The sequence below is a fragment of the Ascidia mentula genome, chromosome 2, assembly GCF_947561715.1.
Source record: "Ascidia mentula chromosome 2, kaAscMent1.1, whole genome shotgun sequence".
Classification (NCBI taxonomy): Eukaryota; Metazoa; Chordata; class Ascidiacea; order Phlebobranchia; family Ascidiidae; genus Ascidia; species Ascidia mentula.
In genome coordinates this window covers 19541024-19552394 of record NC_138567.1, presented here as the reverse complement: position 1 = coordinate 19552394, position 11371 = coordinate 19541024, and the positions used below count along the sequence as shown (strand labels likewise).

At 44.9% G+C, this 11371-nt stretch overlaps 55 non-coding genes and 7 pseudogenes across 55 annotated transcripts; all 62 read right to left on the bottom strand.

Moving 5' to 3' along the window:
• Positions 1 to 43: 43 nt before the first annotated feature.
• Positions 44 to 162, bottom strand: LOC145892709 (5S ribosomal RNA). Its single transcript, XR_014401143.1, has one exon. It is a non-coding gene; the product is annotated as a 5S ribosomal RNA (ribosomal RNA).
• Positions 163 to 228: 66 nt separating this feature from the next.
• Positions 229 to 347, bottom strand: LOC145890868 (5S ribosomal RNA). Its single transcript, XR_014399695.1, has one exon. It is a non-coding gene; the product is annotated as a 5S ribosomal RNA (ribosomal RNA).
• A 65-nt stretch (positions 348 to 412) lies between these two features.
• On the bottom strand, positions 413 to 531 carry LOC145892696 (5S ribosomal RNA). Its single transcript, XR_014401142.1, has one exon. It is a non-coding gene; the product is annotated as a 5S ribosomal RNA (ribosomal RNA).
• A 66-nt stretch (positions 532 to 597) lies between these two features.
• LOC145892583 (5S ribosomal RNA) lies at positions 598 to 706 on the bottom strand (annotated as a pseudogene).
• Positions 707 to 771: 65 nt separating this feature from the next.
• LOC145892727 (5S ribosomal RNA) lies at positions 772 to 879 on the bottom strand (annotated as a pseudogene).
• A 65-nt stretch (positions 880 to 944) lies between these two features.
• LOC145891079 (5S ribosomal RNA) lies at positions 945 to 1063 on the bottom strand. Its single transcript, XR_014399893.1, has one exon. It is a non-coding gene; the product is annotated as a 5S ribosomal RNA (ribosomal RNA).
• A 65-nt stretch (positions 1064 to 1128) lies between these two features.
• On the bottom strand, positions 1129 to 1247 carry LOC145891103 (5S ribosomal RNA). The gene has a single exon (XR_014399916.1). It is a non-coding gene; the product is annotated as a 5S ribosomal RNA (ribosomal RNA).
• A 65-nt stretch (positions 1248 to 1312) lies between these two features.
• LOC145890929 (5S ribosomal RNA) lies at positions 1313 to 1431 on the bottom strand. Its single transcript, XR_014399752.1, has one exon. It is a non-coding gene; the product is annotated as a 5S ribosomal RNA (ribosomal RNA).
• Positions 1432 to 1496: 65 nt separating this feature from the next.
• On the bottom strand, positions 1497 to 1615 carry LOC145891102 (5S ribosomal RNA). The gene has a single exon (XR_014399915.1). It is a non-coding gene; the product is annotated as a 5S ribosomal RNA (ribosomal RNA).
• Positions 1616 to 1680: 65 nt separating this feature from the next.
• LOC145892176 (5S ribosomal RNA) lies at positions 1681 to 1799 on the bottom strand. Its single transcript, XR_014400930.1, has one exon. It is a non-coding gene; the product is annotated as a 5S ribosomal RNA (ribosomal RNA).
• Positions 1800 to 1864: 65 nt separating this feature from the next.
• Positions 1865 to 1983, bottom strand: LOC145891377 (5S ribosomal RNA). The gene has a single exon (XR_014400172.1). It is a non-coding gene; the product is annotated as a 5S ribosomal RNA (ribosomal RNA).
• A 65-nt stretch (positions 1984 to 2048) lies between these two features.
• Positions 2049 to 2167, bottom strand: LOC145891187 (5S ribosomal RNA). The gene has a single exon (XR_014399995.1). It is a non-coding gene; the product is annotated as a 5S ribosomal RNA (ribosomal RNA).
• A 65-nt stretch (positions 2168 to 2232) lies between these two features.
• Positions 2233 to 2351, bottom strand: LOC145892389 (5S ribosomal RNA; annotated as a pseudogene).
• A 65-nt stretch (positions 2352 to 2416) lies between these two features.
• On the bottom strand, positions 2417 to 2535 carry LOC145892685 (5S ribosomal RNA). The gene has a single exon (XR_014401141.1). It is a non-coding gene; the product is annotated as a 5S ribosomal RNA (ribosomal RNA).
• Positions 2536 to 2600: 65 nt separating this feature from the next.
• Positions 2601 to 2719, bottom strand: LOC145891490 (5S ribosomal RNA). The gene has a single exon (XR_014400278.1). It is a non-coding gene; the product is annotated as a 5S ribosomal RNA (ribosomal RNA).
• Positions 2720 to 2784: 65 nt separating this feature from the next.
• LOC145891728 (5S ribosomal RNA) lies at positions 2785 to 2903 on the bottom strand. Its single transcript, XR_014400504.1, has one exon. It is a non-coding gene; the product is annotated as a 5S ribosomal RNA (ribosomal RNA).
• Positions 2904 to 2968: 65 nt separating this feature from the next.
• On the bottom strand, positions 2969 to 3087 carry LOC145892673 (5S ribosomal RNA). The gene has a single exon (XR_014401139.1). It is a non-coding gene; the product is annotated as a 5S ribosomal RNA (ribosomal RNA).
• Positions 3088 to 3152: 65 nt separating this feature from the next.
• On the bottom strand, positions 3153 to 3271 carry LOC145891489 (5S ribosomal RNA). The gene has a single exon (XR_014400277.1). It is a non-coding gene; the product is annotated as a 5S ribosomal RNA (ribosomal RNA).
• Positions 3272 to 3336: 65 nt separating this feature from the next.
• Positions 3337 to 3455, bottom strand: LOC145892662 (5S ribosomal RNA). Its single transcript, XR_014401138.1, has one exon. It is a non-coding gene; the product is annotated as a 5S ribosomal RNA (ribosomal RNA).
• A 65-nt stretch (positions 3456 to 3520) lies between these two features.
• On the bottom strand, positions 3521 to 3639 carry LOC145891186 (5S ribosomal RNA). Its single transcript, XR_014399994.1, has one exon. It is a non-coding gene; the product is annotated as a 5S ribosomal RNA (ribosomal RNA).
• A 65-nt stretch (positions 3640 to 3704) lies between these two features.
• On the bottom strand, positions 3705 to 3823 carry LOC145892650 (5S ribosomal RNA). Its single transcript, XR_014401137.1, has one exon. It is a non-coding gene; the product is annotated as a 5S ribosomal RNA (ribosomal RNA).
• Positions 3824 to 3888: 65 nt separating this feature from the next.
• Positions 3889 to 4007, bottom strand: LOC145892126 (5S ribosomal RNA). The gene has a single exon (XR_014400883.1). It is a non-coding gene; the product is annotated as a 5S ribosomal RNA (ribosomal RNA).
• Positions 4008 to 4072: 65 nt separating this feature from the next.
• On the bottom strand, positions 4073 to 4191 carry LOC145891374 (5S ribosomal RNA). Its single transcript, XR_014400170.1, has one exon. It is a non-coding gene; the product is annotated as a 5S ribosomal RNA (ribosomal RNA).
• A 65-nt stretch (positions 4192 to 4256) lies between these two features.
• Positions 4257 to 4375, bottom strand: LOC145891185 (5S ribosomal RNA). The gene has a single exon (XR_014399993.1). It is a non-coding gene; the product is annotated as a 5S ribosomal RNA (ribosomal RNA).
• A 65-nt stretch (positions 4376 to 4440) lies between these two features.
• On the bottom strand, positions 4441 to 4559 carry LOC145891612 (5S ribosomal RNA). Its single transcript, XR_014400393.1, has one exon. It is a non-coding gene; the product is annotated as a 5S ribosomal RNA (ribosomal RNA).
• A 65-nt stretch (positions 4560 to 4624) lies between these two features.
• LOC145892267 (5S ribosomal RNA) lies at positions 4625 to 4743 on the bottom strand. The gene has a single exon (XR_014401010.1). It is a non-coding gene; the product is annotated as a 5S ribosomal RNA (ribosomal RNA).
• Positions 4744 to 4808: 65 nt separating this feature from the next.
• Positions 4809 to 4926, bottom strand: LOC145892140 (5S ribosomal RNA). The gene has a single exon (XR_014400896.1). It is a non-coding gene; the product is annotated as a 5S ribosomal RNA (ribosomal RNA).
• A 65-nt stretch (positions 4927 to 4991) lies between these two features.
• LOC145891245 (5S ribosomal RNA) lies at positions 4992 to 5110 on the bottom strand. Its single transcript, XR_014400050.1, has one exon. It is a non-coding gene; the product is annotated as a 5S ribosomal RNA (ribosomal RNA).
• A 66-nt stretch (positions 5111 to 5176) lies between these two features.
• LOC145892638 (5S ribosomal RNA) lies at positions 5177 to 5295 on the bottom strand. The gene has a single exon (XR_014401136.1). It is a non-coding gene; the product is annotated as a 5S ribosomal RNA (ribosomal RNA).
• Positions 5296 to 5360: 65 nt separating this feature from the next.
• Positions 5361 to 5479, bottom strand: LOC145892627 (5S ribosomal RNA). The gene has a single exon (XR_014401135.1). It is a non-coding gene; the product is annotated as a 5S ribosomal RNA (ribosomal RNA).
• Positions 5480 to 5544: 65 nt separating this feature from the next.
• Positions 5545 to 5663, bottom strand: LOC145891487 (5S ribosomal RNA). Its single transcript, XR_014400276.1, has one exon. It is a non-coding gene; the product is annotated as a 5S ribosomal RNA (ribosomal RNA).
• A 65-nt stretch (positions 5664 to 5728) lies between these two features.
• Positions 5729 to 5847, bottom strand: LOC145891047 (5S ribosomal RNA). The gene has a single exon (XR_014399862.1). It is a non-coding gene; the product is annotated as a 5S ribosomal RNA (ribosomal RNA).
• A 65-nt stretch (positions 5848 to 5912) lies between these two features.
• LOC145891184 (5S ribosomal RNA) lies at positions 5913 to 6031 on the bottom strand. The gene has a single exon (XR_014399992.1). It is a non-coding gene; the product is annotated as a 5S ribosomal RNA (ribosomal RNA).
• Positions 6032 to 6096: 65 nt separating this feature from the next.
• On the bottom strand, positions 6097 to 6215 carry LOC145892615 (5S ribosomal RNA). The gene has a single exon (XR_014401134.1). It is a non-coding gene; the product is annotated as a 5S ribosomal RNA (ribosomal RNA).
• A 65-nt stretch (positions 6216 to 6280) lies between these two features.
• LOC145891679 (5S ribosomal RNA) lies at positions 6281 to 6399 on the bottom strand. Its single transcript, XR_014400456.1, has one exon. It is a non-coding gene; the product is annotated as a 5S ribosomal RNA (ribosomal RNA).
• A 65-nt stretch (positions 6400 to 6464) lies between these two features.
• Positions 6465 to 6583, bottom strand: LOC145890865 (5S ribosomal RNA). Its single transcript, XR_014399692.1, has one exon. It is a non-coding gene; the product is annotated as a 5S ribosomal RNA (ribosomal RNA).
• Positions 6584 to 6648: 65 nt separating this feature from the next.
• Positions 6649 to 6767, bottom strand: LOC145892604 (5S ribosomal RNA). Its single transcript, XR_014401133.1, has one exon. It is a non-coding gene; the product is annotated as a 5S ribosomal RNA (ribosomal RNA).
• A 66-nt stretch (positions 6768 to 6833) lies between these two features.
• On the bottom strand, positions 6834 to 6952 carry LOC145890867 (5S ribosomal RNA). Its single transcript, XR_014399694.1, has one exon. It is a non-coding gene; the product is annotated as a 5S ribosomal RNA (ribosomal RNA).
• Positions 6953 to 7017: 65 nt separating this feature from the next.
• Positions 7018 to 7136, bottom strand: LOC145892592 (5S ribosomal RNA). The gene has a single exon (XR_014401132.1). It is a non-coding gene; the product is annotated as a 5S ribosomal RNA (ribosomal RNA).
• Positions 7137 to 7202: 66 nt separating this feature from the next.
• On the bottom strand, positions 7203 to 7311 carry LOC145892582 (5S ribosomal RNA; annotated as a pseudogene).
• Positions 7312 to 7376: 65 nt separating this feature from the next.
• LOC145892726 (5S ribosomal RNA) lies at positions 7377 to 7484 on the bottom strand (annotated as a pseudogene).
• Positions 7485 to 7549: 65 nt separating this feature from the next.
• LOC145891078 (5S ribosomal RNA) lies at positions 7550 to 7668 on the bottom strand. Its single transcript, XR_014399892.1, has one exon. It is a non-coding gene; the product is annotated as a 5S ribosomal RNA (ribosomal RNA).
• A 65-nt stretch (positions 7669 to 7733) lies between these two features.
• LOC145891101 (5S ribosomal RNA) lies at positions 7734 to 7852 on the bottom strand. Its single transcript, XR_014399914.1, has one exon. It is a non-coding gene; the product is annotated as a 5S ribosomal RNA (ribosomal RNA).
• A 65-nt stretch (positions 7853 to 7917) lies between these two features.
• Positions 7918 to 8036, bottom strand: LOC145890928 (5S ribosomal RNA). The gene has a single exon (XR_014399751.1). It is a non-coding gene; the product is annotated as a 5S ribosomal RNA (ribosomal RNA).
• Positions 8037 to 8101: 65 nt separating this feature from the next.
• Positions 8102 to 8220, bottom strand: LOC145891099 (5S ribosomal RNA). Its single transcript, XR_014399912.1, has one exon. It is a non-coding gene; the product is annotated as a 5S ribosomal RNA (ribosomal RNA).
• Positions 8221 to 8285: 65 nt separating this feature from the next.
• Positions 8286 to 8404, bottom strand: LOC145892175 (5S ribosomal RNA). The gene has a single exon (XR_014400929.1). It is a non-coding gene; the product is annotated as a 5S ribosomal RNA (ribosomal RNA).
• A 65-nt stretch (positions 8405 to 8469) lies between these two features.
• LOC145890896 (5S ribosomal RNA) lies at positions 8470 to 8588 on the bottom strand. The gene has a single exon (XR_014399721.1). It is a non-coding gene; the product is annotated as a 5S ribosomal RNA (ribosomal RNA).
• A 65-nt stretch (positions 8589 to 8653) lies between these two features.
• LOC145891181 (5S ribosomal RNA) lies at positions 8654 to 8772 on the bottom strand. The gene has a single exon (XR_014399990.1). It is a non-coding gene; the product is annotated as a 5S ribosomal RNA (ribosomal RNA).
• Positions 8773 to 8837: 65 nt separating this feature from the next.
• Positions 8838 to 8956, bottom strand: LOC145892388 (5S ribosomal RNA; annotated as a pseudogene).
• A 65-nt stretch (positions 8957 to 9021) lies between these two features.
• LOC145892580 (5S ribosomal RNA) lies at positions 9022 to 9140 on the bottom strand. Its single transcript, XR_014401131.1, has one exon. It is a non-coding gene; the product is annotated as a 5S ribosomal RNA (ribosomal RNA).
• Positions 9141 to 9205: 65 nt separating this feature from the next.
• On the bottom strand, positions 9206 to 9324 carry LOC145891832 (5S ribosomal RNA). Its single transcript, XR_014400604.1, has one exon. It is a non-coding gene; the product is annotated as a 5S ribosomal RNA (ribosomal RNA).
• A 65-nt stretch (positions 9325 to 9389) lies between these two features.
• On the bottom strand, positions 9390 to 9508 carry LOC145890895 (5S ribosomal RNA). The gene has a single exon (XR_014399720.1). It is a non-coding gene; the product is annotated as a 5S ribosomal RNA (ribosomal RNA).
• Positions 9509 to 9573: 65 nt separating this feature from the next.
• On the bottom strand, positions 9574 to 9692 carry LOC145891180 (5S ribosomal RNA). The gene has a single exon (XR_014399989.1). It is a non-coding gene; the product is annotated as a 5S ribosomal RNA (ribosomal RNA).
• A 65-nt stretch (positions 9693 to 9757) lies between these two features.
• On the bottom strand, positions 9758 to 9876 carry LOC145892387 (5S ribosomal RNA; annotated as a pseudogene).
• Positions 9877 to 9941: 65 nt separating this feature from the next.
• On the bottom strand, positions 9942 to 10060 carry LOC145892569 (5S ribosomal RNA). The gene has a single exon (XR_014401130.1). It is a non-coding gene; the product is annotated as a 5S ribosomal RNA (ribosomal RNA).
• Positions 10061 to 10125: 65 nt separating this feature from the next.
• LOC145892556 (5S ribosomal RNA) lies at positions 10126 to 10244 on the bottom strand. Its single transcript, XR_014401128.1, has one exon. It is a non-coding gene; the product is annotated as a 5S ribosomal RNA (ribosomal RNA).
• A 66-nt stretch (positions 10245 to 10310) lies between these two features.
• On the bottom strand, positions 10311 to 10429 carry LOC145892545 (5S ribosomal RNA). Its single transcript, XR_014401127.1, has one exon. It is a non-coding gene; the product is annotated as a 5S ribosomal RNA (ribosomal RNA).
• A 65-nt stretch (positions 10430 to 10494) lies between these two features.
• Positions 10495 to 10613, bottom strand: LOC145892532 (5S ribosomal RNA). The gene has a single exon (XR_014401126.1). It is a non-coding gene; the product is annotated as a 5S ribosomal RNA (ribosomal RNA).
• Positions 10614 to 10678: 65 nt separating this feature from the next.
• LOC145891486 (5S ribosomal RNA) lies at positions 10679 to 10797 on the bottom strand. The gene has a single exon (XR_014400275.1). It is a non-coding gene; the product is annotated as a 5S ribosomal RNA (ribosomal RNA).
• A 65-nt stretch (positions 10798 to 10862) lies between these two features.
• Positions 10863 to 10981, bottom strand: LOC145891727 (5S ribosomal RNA). The gene has a single exon (XR_014400503.1). It is a non-coding gene; the product is annotated as a 5S ribosomal RNA (ribosomal RNA).
• Positions 10982 to 11046: 65 nt separating this feature from the next.
• LOC145892521 (5S ribosomal RNA) lies at positions 11047 to 11165 on the bottom strand. The gene has a single exon (XR_014401125.1). It is a non-coding gene; the product is annotated as a 5S ribosomal RNA (ribosomal RNA).
• A 66-nt stretch (positions 11166 to 11231) lies between these two features.
• On the bottom strand, positions 11232 to 11350 carry LOC145892509 (5S ribosomal RNA). The gene has a single exon (XR_014401124.1). It is a non-coding gene; the product is annotated as a 5S ribosomal RNA (ribosomal RNA).
• Positions 11351 to 11371: the final 21 nt, after the last annotated feature.

The window sequence follows — 11371 nt, the reverse complement described above, 5'->3', positions numbered from 1 at the left end:
CATTTATGCGCAATTCAAAGCATACTTTGGGAAAACAGAAAAATGACTACAACACTTGGTATTCCTAGGCGGTCACCCATCCAAGTACTAACCAAGCCCGAGGTTGCTTAACTGCCGAGATCGAACGAGATCGGGTGCTTTCAACCTGGTATGGCCGTAGACGTTTGTTAGACTGTTTTGACGACATTTATGCGCAATTCAAAGCATAACTTTGGGTAAACAGAAAAATGACTACAACACTTGGTATTCCTAGGCGGTCACCCATCCAAGTACTAACCAAGCCCGAGGTTGCTTAACTTCCGAGATCGAACGAGATCGGGTGCTTTCAACCTGGTATGGCCGTAGATGTTTGTTAGACTGTTTTGACGACATTTATGGGCAATTCAAAGCATACTTTGGGTAAACAGAAAAATGACTACAACACTTGGTATTCCTAGGCGGTCACCCATCCAAGTACTAACCAAGCCCGAGGTTGCTTAACTGCCGAGATCGAACGAGATCGGGTGCTTTCAACCTGGTATGGCCGTAGACGTTTGTTAGACTGTTTTGACGACATTGATGCGCAATTCAAAGCATAACTTTGGGTAAACAGAAAAATGACTACAACACTTGGTATTCCTAGGCGGTCACCCATCCAAGTACTAACCAAGCCCGAGGTTGGTTAACTGCCGAGATCGGGTGCTTTCAACCTGGTATGGCCGTAGACGTTTGTTAGACTGTTTTGACGACATTTATGCCCAATTCAAAGCATACTTTGGGTAAACAGAAAAATGACTACAACACTTGGTATTCCTAGGCGGTCACCCAACCAAGCCCGAGGTTGCTTAACTGCCGAGATCGAACGAGATCGGGTGCTTTCAACCTGGTATGGCCGTAGACGTTTGTTAGACTGTTTTGACGACATTTATGCTCAATTCAAAGCATATTTTGGGTAAACAGAAAAATGACTACAACACTTGGTATTCCTAGGCGGTCACCCATCCAAGTACTAACCAAGCCCGAGGTTGCTTAACTGCCGAGACCGAACGAGATCGGGTGTTTTCAACCTGGTATGGCCGTAGACGTTTGTTAGTCTGTTTTGACGACATTTATGGGCAATTCAAAGCATACTTTGTGCAAATAGTAAAATGAATACAACACTTGGTATTCCTAGGCGGTCACCCATCCAAGTACTAACCAAGCCCGAGGTTGCTTAACTGCCGAGATCGAACGAGATCGGGTGCTTTCAACCTGGTATGGCCGTAGACGTTTGTTAGTCTGTTATGACGAACTTTATGCGCAATTCAAAGCATACTTTGTATAAACAGAAAAATGACTACAACACTTGGTATTCCTAGGCGGTCACCCATCCAAGTACTAACCAAGCCCGAGGTTGCTTAACTGCCGAGATCGAACGAGATCGGGAGCTTTCAACCTGGTATGGCCGTAGACGTTTGTTAGTCTGTTTTGACGACATTTATGGGCAATTCAAAGCATACTTTGTGCAAATAGTACAATGAATACAACACTTGGTATTCCTAGGCGGTCACCCATCCAAGTACTAACCAAGCCCGAGGTTGCTTAACTGCCGAGATCGAACGAGATCGGGTGCTTTCAACCTGGTATGGCCGTAGACGTTTGTTAGTCTGTTTTGACGACATTTATGCGCAATTCAAAGCATACTTTGGGTAAACAGAAAAATGACTACAACACTTGGTATTCCTAGGCGGTCACCCATCCAAGTACTAACCAAGCCCGAGGTTGCTTAACTGCCGAGATCGAACGAGATCGGGTGCTTTTAACCTGGTATGGCCCTTGAAGTTTGTTAGTCTGTTTTGACGACATTTACGCGCAATTCAAAGCATACTTTGGGTAAACAGAAAAATGACTACAACACTTGGTATTCCTAGGCGGTCACCCATCCAAGTACTATCCAAGCCCGAGGTTGCTTAACTGCCGAGATCGAATGAGATCGGATGCCTTCAACCTGGTATGGCCGTAGACGTTTGTTAGACTGTTTTGACGACATTTATGGGCAATTCAAAGCATACTTTGTGCAAATAGCAAAATGACCACAACACTTGGTATTCCTAGGCGGTCACCCATCCAAGTACTCACCAAGCCCTAGGTTGCTTAACTGCCGAGATCGAACGAGATCGGGTGCTTTCAACCTGGTATGGCCGTAGACGTTTGTTAGTCTGTTTTGACGACATTTATAGGCAATTCAAAGCATACTTTGTGCAAATAGTAAAATGAATACAACACTTGGTATTGCTAGGCGGTCACCCATCCAAGTACTAACCAAGCCCGAGGTTGCTTAACTGCCGAGATCGAACGAGATCGGGTGCTTTCAACCTGGTATGGCCTTAGACGTGTGTTAGTCTGTTATGACGATCTTTATGCGCAATTCAAAGCATACTTTGCATAAACAGAAAAATGACTACAACACTTGGTATTCCTAGGCGGTCACCCATCCAAGTACTAACCAAGCCCGAGGTTGCTTAACTGCCGAGATCGAACGAGATCGGGTGCTTTCAACCTGGTATGGCCGTAGACGTTTGTTAGTCTGTTATGATGATCTTTATGCGCAATTCAAAGCATACTTTGTGCAAATAGCAAAATGACTACAACACTTGGTATTCCTAGGCGGTCACCCACCCAAGTACTAACCAATCCCTAGGTTGCTTAACTGCCGAGATCGAACGAGATCGGGTGCTTTCAACCTGGTATGGCCGTAGACGTTTGTTTGTTTGTTATGACGATCTTTATGCGCAATTCAAAGCATACTTTGTATAAACAGAAAAATGACTACAACACTTGGTATTCCTAGGCGGTCACCCATACAAGTACTAACCAAGCCCGAGGTTGCTTAACTGCCGAGATCGAACGAGATCGGGTGCTTATAACCTGGTATGGCCGTAGACGTTTGTTAGTCTGTTTTGACGACATTTATGCGCAATTCAAAGCATACTTTGGGTAAACAGAAAAATGACTACAACACTTGGTATTCCTAGGCGGTCACCCATCCAAGTACTAACCAAGCCCGAGGTTGCTTAACTGCCGAGATCGAACGAGATCGGGTGCTTTCAACCTGGTATGGCCGTAGACGTTTGTTAGTGTGTTTTGACGACATTTATGAGCAATTCAAAGCATACTTTGTGCAAATAGCAAAATGACTACAACACTTGGTATTCCTAGGCGGTCACCCACCCAAGTACTAACCAATCCCTAGGTTGCTTAACTGCCGAGATCGAACGAGATCGGGTGCTTTCAACCTGGTATGGCCGTAGACGTTTGTTTGTTTGTTATGACGATCTTTATGCGCAATTCAAAGCATACTTTGTATAAACAGAAAAATGACTACAACACTTGGTATTCCTAGGCGGTCACCCATCCAAGTACTAACCAAGCCCGAGGTTGCTTAACTGCCGAGATCGAACGAGATCGGGTGCTTTCAACCTGGTATGGCCGTAGACGTTTGTTAGTCTGTTTTGACGAAATTTATGAGCAATTCAAAGCATACTTTGTGCAAATAGCAAAATGACCACAACACTTGGTATTCCTAGGCGGTCACCCATCCAAGTACTCACCAAGCCCTAGGTTGCTTAACTGCCGAGATCGAACGAGATCGGGTGCTTTCAACCTGGTATGGCCGTAGACGTTTGTTTGTCTGTTATGACGATATTTATGCGCAATTCAAAGCATACTTTGTATAAACAGAAAATTGACTACAACACTTGGTATTCCTAGGCGGTCACCCATCCAAGTACTAACCAAGCCCGAGGTTGCTTAACTGCCGAGATCGAACGAGATCGGGTGCTTTCAACCTGGTATGGCCGTAGACGTTTGTTAGTCTGTTTTGACGACATTTATAGGCAATTCAAAGCATACTTTGTGCAAATAGTAAAATGAATACAACACTTGGTATTGCTAGGCGGTCACCCATCCAAGTACTAACCGAGCCCGAGGTTGCTTAACTGCCGAGGTCGAACGAGATCGGGTGCTTTCAACCTGGTATGGCCGTAGACGTTTGTTTGTTTGTTATGACGATCTTTATGCGCAATTCAAAGCATACTTTGTATAAACAGAAAAATGACTACAACACTTCGTATTCCTAGGCGGTCACCCATCCAAGTACTAACCAAGCCCGAGGTTGCTTAACTGCCGAGATCGAACGAGATCGGGTGCTTTCAACCTGGTATGGCCGTAGACGTTTGTTAATCTGTTTTGACGAAATTTATGAGCAATTCAAAGCATACTTTGTGCAAATAGCAAAATGACCACAACACTTGGTATTCCTAGGCGGTCACCCATCCAAGTACTCACCAAGCCCTAGGTTGCTTAACTGCCGAGATCGAACGAGATCGGGTGCTTTCAACCTGGTATGGCCGTAGACGTTTGTTAGTCTGTTATGACGATCTTTATGCGCAATTCAAAGCATACTTTGTATAAACAGAAAAATGACTACAACACTTGGTATTCCTAGGCGGTCACCCATCCAAGTACTAACGAAGCCCGAGGTTGCTTAACTGCCGAGATCGAACGAGATCGGGTGCTTTCAACCTGGTATGGCCGTAGACGTTTGTTAGTCTGTTTTGACGACATTTATAGGCAATTCAAAGCATACTTTGTGCAAATAGTAAAATGAATACAACACTTGGTATTGCTAGGCGGTCACCCATCCAAGTACTAACCAAGCCCGAGGTTGCTTAACTGCCGAGATCGAACAAGATCGGGTGCTTTCAACCTGGTATGGCCGTAGACGTTTGTTAGTCTGTTATGACGATATTTATGCGCAATTCAAAGCATACTTTGCATAAACAGAAAAATGACTACAACACTTGGTATACCTAGGCGGTCACCCATCCAAGTACTAACCAAGCCCGAGGTTGCTTAACTGCCGAGATCGAACGAGATCGGTGCTTTCAACCTGGTATGGCCGTAGACGTTTGTTAGTCTGTTTTGACGACATTTATGCGCAATTCAAAGCATACTTTGGGTAAACAGAAAAATGACTACAACACTTGGTATTCCTAGGCGGTCACCCATCCAAGTACTAACCAAGCCCGAGGTTGCTTAACTGCCGAGATCGAACAAGATCGGGTGCTTTCAACCTGGTATGGCCGTAGACGTTTGTTAGACTCTTTTGACGACATTTATGCGCAATTCAAAGCATAACTTTGGGTAAACAGAAAAATGACTACAACACTTGGTATTCCTAGGCGGTCACCCATCCAAGTACTAACCAAGCCCGAGGTTGCTTAACTGCCGAGATCGAACGAGATCGGGTGCTTTCAACCTGGTATGGCCGTAGACGTTTGTTAGTCTGTTATGACGATCTTGATGCGCAATTCAAAGCATACTTTGTATAAACAGAAAAATGACTACAACACTTGGTATTCCTAGGCGGTCACCCATCCAAGTACTAACCAAGCCCGAGGTTGCTTAACTGCCGAGATCGAACGAGATCGGGTGCTTTCAACCTGGTATGGCCGTAGACGTTTGTTAGTGTGTTTTGACGACATTTATGAGCAATTCAAAGCATACTTTGTGCAAATAGCAAAATGACTACAACACTTGGTATTCCTAGGCGGTCACCCACCCAAGTACTAACCAATCCCTAGGTTGCTTAACTGCCGAGATCGAACGAGATCGGGTGCTTTCAACCTGGTATGGCCGTAGACGTTTGTTTGTTTGTTATGACGATCTTTATGCGCAATTCAAAGCATACTTTGTATAAACAGAAAAATGACTACAACACTTGGTATTCCTAGGCGGTCACCCATACAAGTACTAACCAAGCCCGAGGTTGCTTAACTGCCGAGATCGAACGAGATCGGGTGCTTTCAACCTGGTATGGCCGTAGACGTTTGTTAGTCTGTTTTGACGAAATTTATGAGCAATTCAAAGCATACTTTGTGCAAATAGCAAAATGACCACAACACTTGGTATTCCTAGGCGGTCACCCATCCAAGTACTCACCAAGCCCTAGGTTGCTTAACTGCCGAGATCGAACGAGATCGGGTGCTTTCAACCTGGTATGGCCGTAGACGTTTGTTTGTCTGTTATGACGATATTTATGCGCAATACAAAGCATACTTTGTATAAACAGAAAATTGACTACAACACTTGGTATTCCTAGGCGGTCACCCATCCAAGTACTAACCAAGCCCGAGGTTGCTTAACTGCCGAGATCGAACGAGATCGGGTGCTTTCAACCTGGTATGGCCGTAGACGTTTGTTAGTCTGTTTTGACGACATTTATAGGCAATTCAAAGCATACTTTGTGCAAATAGTAAAATGAATACAACACTTGGTATTCCTAGGCGGTCACCCATCCAAGTACTAACCGAGCCCGAGGTTGCTTAACTGCCGAGGTCGAACGAGATCGGGTACTTTCAACCTGGTATGGCCGTAGACGTTTGTTAGTCTGTTATGACGATCTTTATGCGCAATTCAAAGCATACTTTGCATAAACAGAAAAATGACTACAACACTTGGTATTCCTAGGCGGTCACCCATCCAAGTACTAACCAAGCCCGAGGTTGCTTAACTGCCGAGATCGAATGAGATCGGGTGCCTTCAACCTGGTATGGCCGTAGACGTTTGTTAGTCTGTTTTGACGACATTTATGCGCAATTCAAAGCATACTTTGGGAAAACAGAAAAATGACTACAACACTTGGTATTCCTAGGCGGTCACCCATCCAAGTACTAACCAAGCCCGAGGTTGCTTAACTGCCGAGATCGAACGAGATCGGGTGCTTTCAACCTGGTATGGCCGTAGACGTTTGTTAGACTGTTTTGACGACATTTATGCGCAATTCAAAGCATAACTTTGGGTAAACAGAAAAATGACTACAACACTTGGTATTCCTAGGCGGTCACCCATCCAAGTACTAACCAAGCCCGAGGTTGCTTAACTTCCGAGATCGAACGAGATCGGGTGCTTTCAACCTGGTATGGCCGTAGATGTTTGTTAGACTGTTTTGACGACATTTATGGGCAATTCAAAGCATACTTTGGGTAAACAGAAAAATGACTACAACACTTGGTATTCCTAGGCGGTCACCCATCCAAGTACTAACCAAGCCCGAGGTTGCTTAACTGCCGAGATCGAACGAGATCGGGTGCTTTCAACCTGGTATGGCCGTAGACGTTTGTTAGACTGTTTTGACGACATTGATGCGCAATTCAAAGCATAACTTTGGGTAAACAGAAAAATGACTACAACACTTGGTATTCCTAGGCGGTCACCCATCCAAGTACTAACCAAGCCCGAGGTTGGTTAACTGCCGAGATCGGGTGCTTTCAACCTGGTATGGCCGTAGACGTTTGTTAGACTGTTTTGACGACATTTATGCCCAATTCAAAGCATACTTTGGGTAAACAGAAAAATGACTACAACACTTGGTATTCCTAGGCGGTCACCCAACCAAGCCCGAGGTTGCTTAACTGCCGAGATCGAACGAGATCGGGTGCTTTCAACCTGGTATGGCCGTAGACGTTTGTTAGACTGTTTTGACGACATTTATGCTCAATTCAAAGCATATTTTGGGTAAACAGAAAAATGACTACAACACTTGGTATTCCTAGGCGGTCACCCATCCAAGTACTAACCAAGCCCGAGGTTGCTTAACTGCCGAGACCGAACGAGATCGGGTGTTTTCAACCTGGTATGGCCGTAGACGTTTGTTAGTCTGTTTTGACGACATTTATGGGCAATTCAAAGCATACTTTGTGCAAATAGTAAAATGAATACAACACTTGGTATTCCTAGGCGGTCACCCATCCAAGTACTAACCAAGCCCGAGGTTGCTTAACTGCCGAGATCGAACGAGATCGGGTGCTTTCAACCTGGTATGGCCGTAGACGTTTGTTAGTCTGTTATGACGAACTTTATGCGCAATTCAAAGCATACTTTGTATAAACAGAAAAATGACTACAACACTTGGTATTCCTAGGCGGTCACCCATCCAAGTACTAACCAAGCCCGAGGTTGCTTAACTGCCGAGATCGAACGAGATCGGGAGCTTTCAACCTGGTATGGCCGTAGACGTTTGTTAGTCTGTTTTGACGACATTTATGGGCAATTCAAAGCATACTTTGTGCAAATAGTAAAATGAATACAACACTTGGTATTCCTAGGCGGTCACCCATCCAAGTACTAACCAAGCCCGAGGTTGCTTAACTGCCGAGATCGAACGAGATCGGGTGCTTTCAACCTGGTATGGCCGTAGACGTTTGTTAGTCTGTTTTGACGACATTTATGCGCAATTCAAAGCATACTTTGGGTAAACAGAAAAATGACTACAACACTTGGTATTCCTAGGCGGTCACCCATCCAAGTACTAACCAAGCCCGAGGTTGCTTAACTGCCGAGATCGAACGAGATCGGGTGCTTTTAACCTGGTATGGCCCTTGAAGTTTGTTAGTCTGTTTTGACGACATTTACGCGCAATTCAAAGCATACTTTGGGTAAACAGAAAAATGACTACAACACTTGGTATTCCTAGGCGGTCACCCATCCAAGTACTATCCAAGCCCGAGGTTGCTTAACTGCCGAGATCGAATGAGATCGGGTGCCTTCAACCTGGTATGGCCGTAGACGTTTGTTAGACTGTTTTGACGACATTTATGGGCAATTCAAAGCATACTTTGTGCAAATAGCAAAATGACCACAACACTTGGTATTCCTAGGCGGTCACCCATCCAAGTACTCACCAAGCCCTAGGTTGCTTAACTGCCGAGATCGAACGAGATCGGGTGCTTTCAACCTGGTATGGCCGTAGACGTTTGTTAGTCTGTTTTGACGACATTTATAGGCAATTCAAAGCATACTTTGTGCAAATAGTAAAATGAATACAACACTTGGTATTGCTAGGCGGTCACCCATCCAAGTACTAACCAAGCCCGAGGTTGCTTAACTGCCGAGATCGAACGAGATCGGGTGCTTTCAACCTGGTATGGCCTTAGACGTGTGTTAGTCTGTTATGACGATCTTTATGCGCAATTCAAAGCATACTTTGCATAAACAGAAAAATGACTACAACACTTGGTATTCCTAGGCGGTCACCCATCCAAGTACTAACCAAGCCCGAGGTTGCTTAACTGCCGAGATCGAACGAGATCGGGTGCTTTCAACCTGGTATGGCCGTAGACGTTTGTTAGTCTGTTTTGACGACATTTATGCGCAATTCAAAGCATACTTTGGGTAAACAGAAAAATGACTACAACACTTGGTATTCCTAGGCGGTCACCCATCCAAGTACTAACCAAGCCCGAGGTTGCTTAACTGCCGAGATCGAACGAGATCGGGTGCTTTCAACCTGGTATGGCCCTTGAAGTTTGTTAGTCTGTTTTGACGACATTTACGCGCAATTCAAAGCATACTTTGGGTAAACAGAAAAATGACTACAACACTTGGTATTCCTAGGCGGTCACCCATCCAAGTACTATCCAAGCCCGAGGTTGCTTAACTGCCGAGATCGAATGAGATCGGGTGCCTTCAACCTGGTATGGCCGTAGACGTTTGTTAGACTGTTTTGACGACATTTATGGGCAATTCAAAGCATACTTTGTGCAAATAGCAAAATGACCACAACACTTGGTATTCCTAGGCGGTCACCCATCCAAGTACTCACCAAGCCCTAGGTTGCTTAACTGCCGAGATCGAACGAGATCGGGTGCTTTCAACCTGGTATGGCCGTAGACGTTTGTTAGTCTGTTTTGACGACATTTATAGGCAATTCAAAGCATACTTTGTGCAAATAGTAAAATGAATACAACACTTGGTATTGCTAGGCGGTCACCCATCCAAGTACTAACCAAGCCCGAGGTTGCTTAACTGCCGAGATCGAACGAGATCGGGTGCTTTCAACCTGGTATGGCCTTAGACGTGTGTTAGTCTGTTATGACGATCTTTATGCGCAATTCAAAGCATACTTTGCATAAACAGAAAAATGACTACAACACTTGGTATTCCTAGGCGGTCACCCATCCAAGTACTAACCAAGCCCGAGGTTGCTTAACTGCCGAGATCGAACGAGATCGGGTGCTTTCAACCTGGTATGGCCGTAGACGTTTGTTAGTCTGTTTTGACGACATTTATGCGCAATTCAAAGCATACTTTGGGTAAACAGAAAAATGACTACAACACTTGGTATTCCTAGGCGGTCACCCATCCAAGTACTAACCAAGCCCGAGGTTGCTTAACTGCCGAGATCGAACGAGATCGGGTGCTTTCAACCTGGTATGGCCGTAGACGTTTGTTAGACTGTTTTGACGACATTTATGCGCAATTCAAAGCATAACTTTGGGTAAACAGAAAAATGACTACAACACTTGGTATTCCTAGGCGGTCACCCATCCAAGTACTAACCAAGCCCGAGGTTGCTTAACTGCCGAGATCGAACGAGATCGGGTGCTTTCAACCTGGTATGGCCGTAGACGTTTGTTAGTCTGTTATGACGATCTTGATGCGCAATTCAAAGCATACTTTGTATAAACAGAAAAATGACTACAACACTTGGTATTCCTAGGCGGTCACCCATCCAAGTACTAACCAAGCCCGAGGTTGCTTAACTGCCGAGATCGAACGAGATCGGGTGCTTTCAACCTGGTATGGCCGTAGACGTTTGTTAGTGTGTTTTGACGACATTTATGAGCAATTCAAAGCATACTTTGTGCAAATAGCAAAATGACTACAACACTTGGTATTCCTAGGCGGTCACCCACCCAAGTACTAACCAATCCCTAGGTTGCTTAACTGCCGAGATCGAACGAGATCGGGTGCTTTCAACCTGGTATGGCCGTAGACGTTTGTTTGTTTGTTATGACGATCTTTATGCGCAATTCAAAGCATACTTTGTATAAACAGAAAAATGACTACAACACTTGGTATTCCTAGGCGGTCACCCATACAAGTACTAACCAAGCCCGAGGTTGCTTAACTGCCGAGATCGAACGAGATCGGGTGCTTATAACCTGGTATGGCCGTAGACGTTTGTTAGTCTGTTTTGACGACATTTATGCGCAATTCAAAGCATACTTTGGGTAAACAGAAAAATGACTACAACACTTGGTATTCCTAGGCGGTCACCCATCCAAGTACTAACCAAGCCCGAGGTTGCTTAACTGCCGAGATCGAACGAGATCGGGTGCTTTCAACCTGGTATGGCCGTAGACGTTTGTTAGACTGTTTTGACGACATTTATGCGCAATTCAAAGCATAACTTTGGGTAAACAGAAAAATGACTACAACACTTGGTATTCCTAGGCGGTCACCCATCCAAGTACTAACCAAGCCCGAGGTTGCTTAACTGCCGAGATCGAACGAGATCGGGTGCTTTCAACCTGGTATGGCCGTAGACGTTTGTTAGACTGTTTTGACG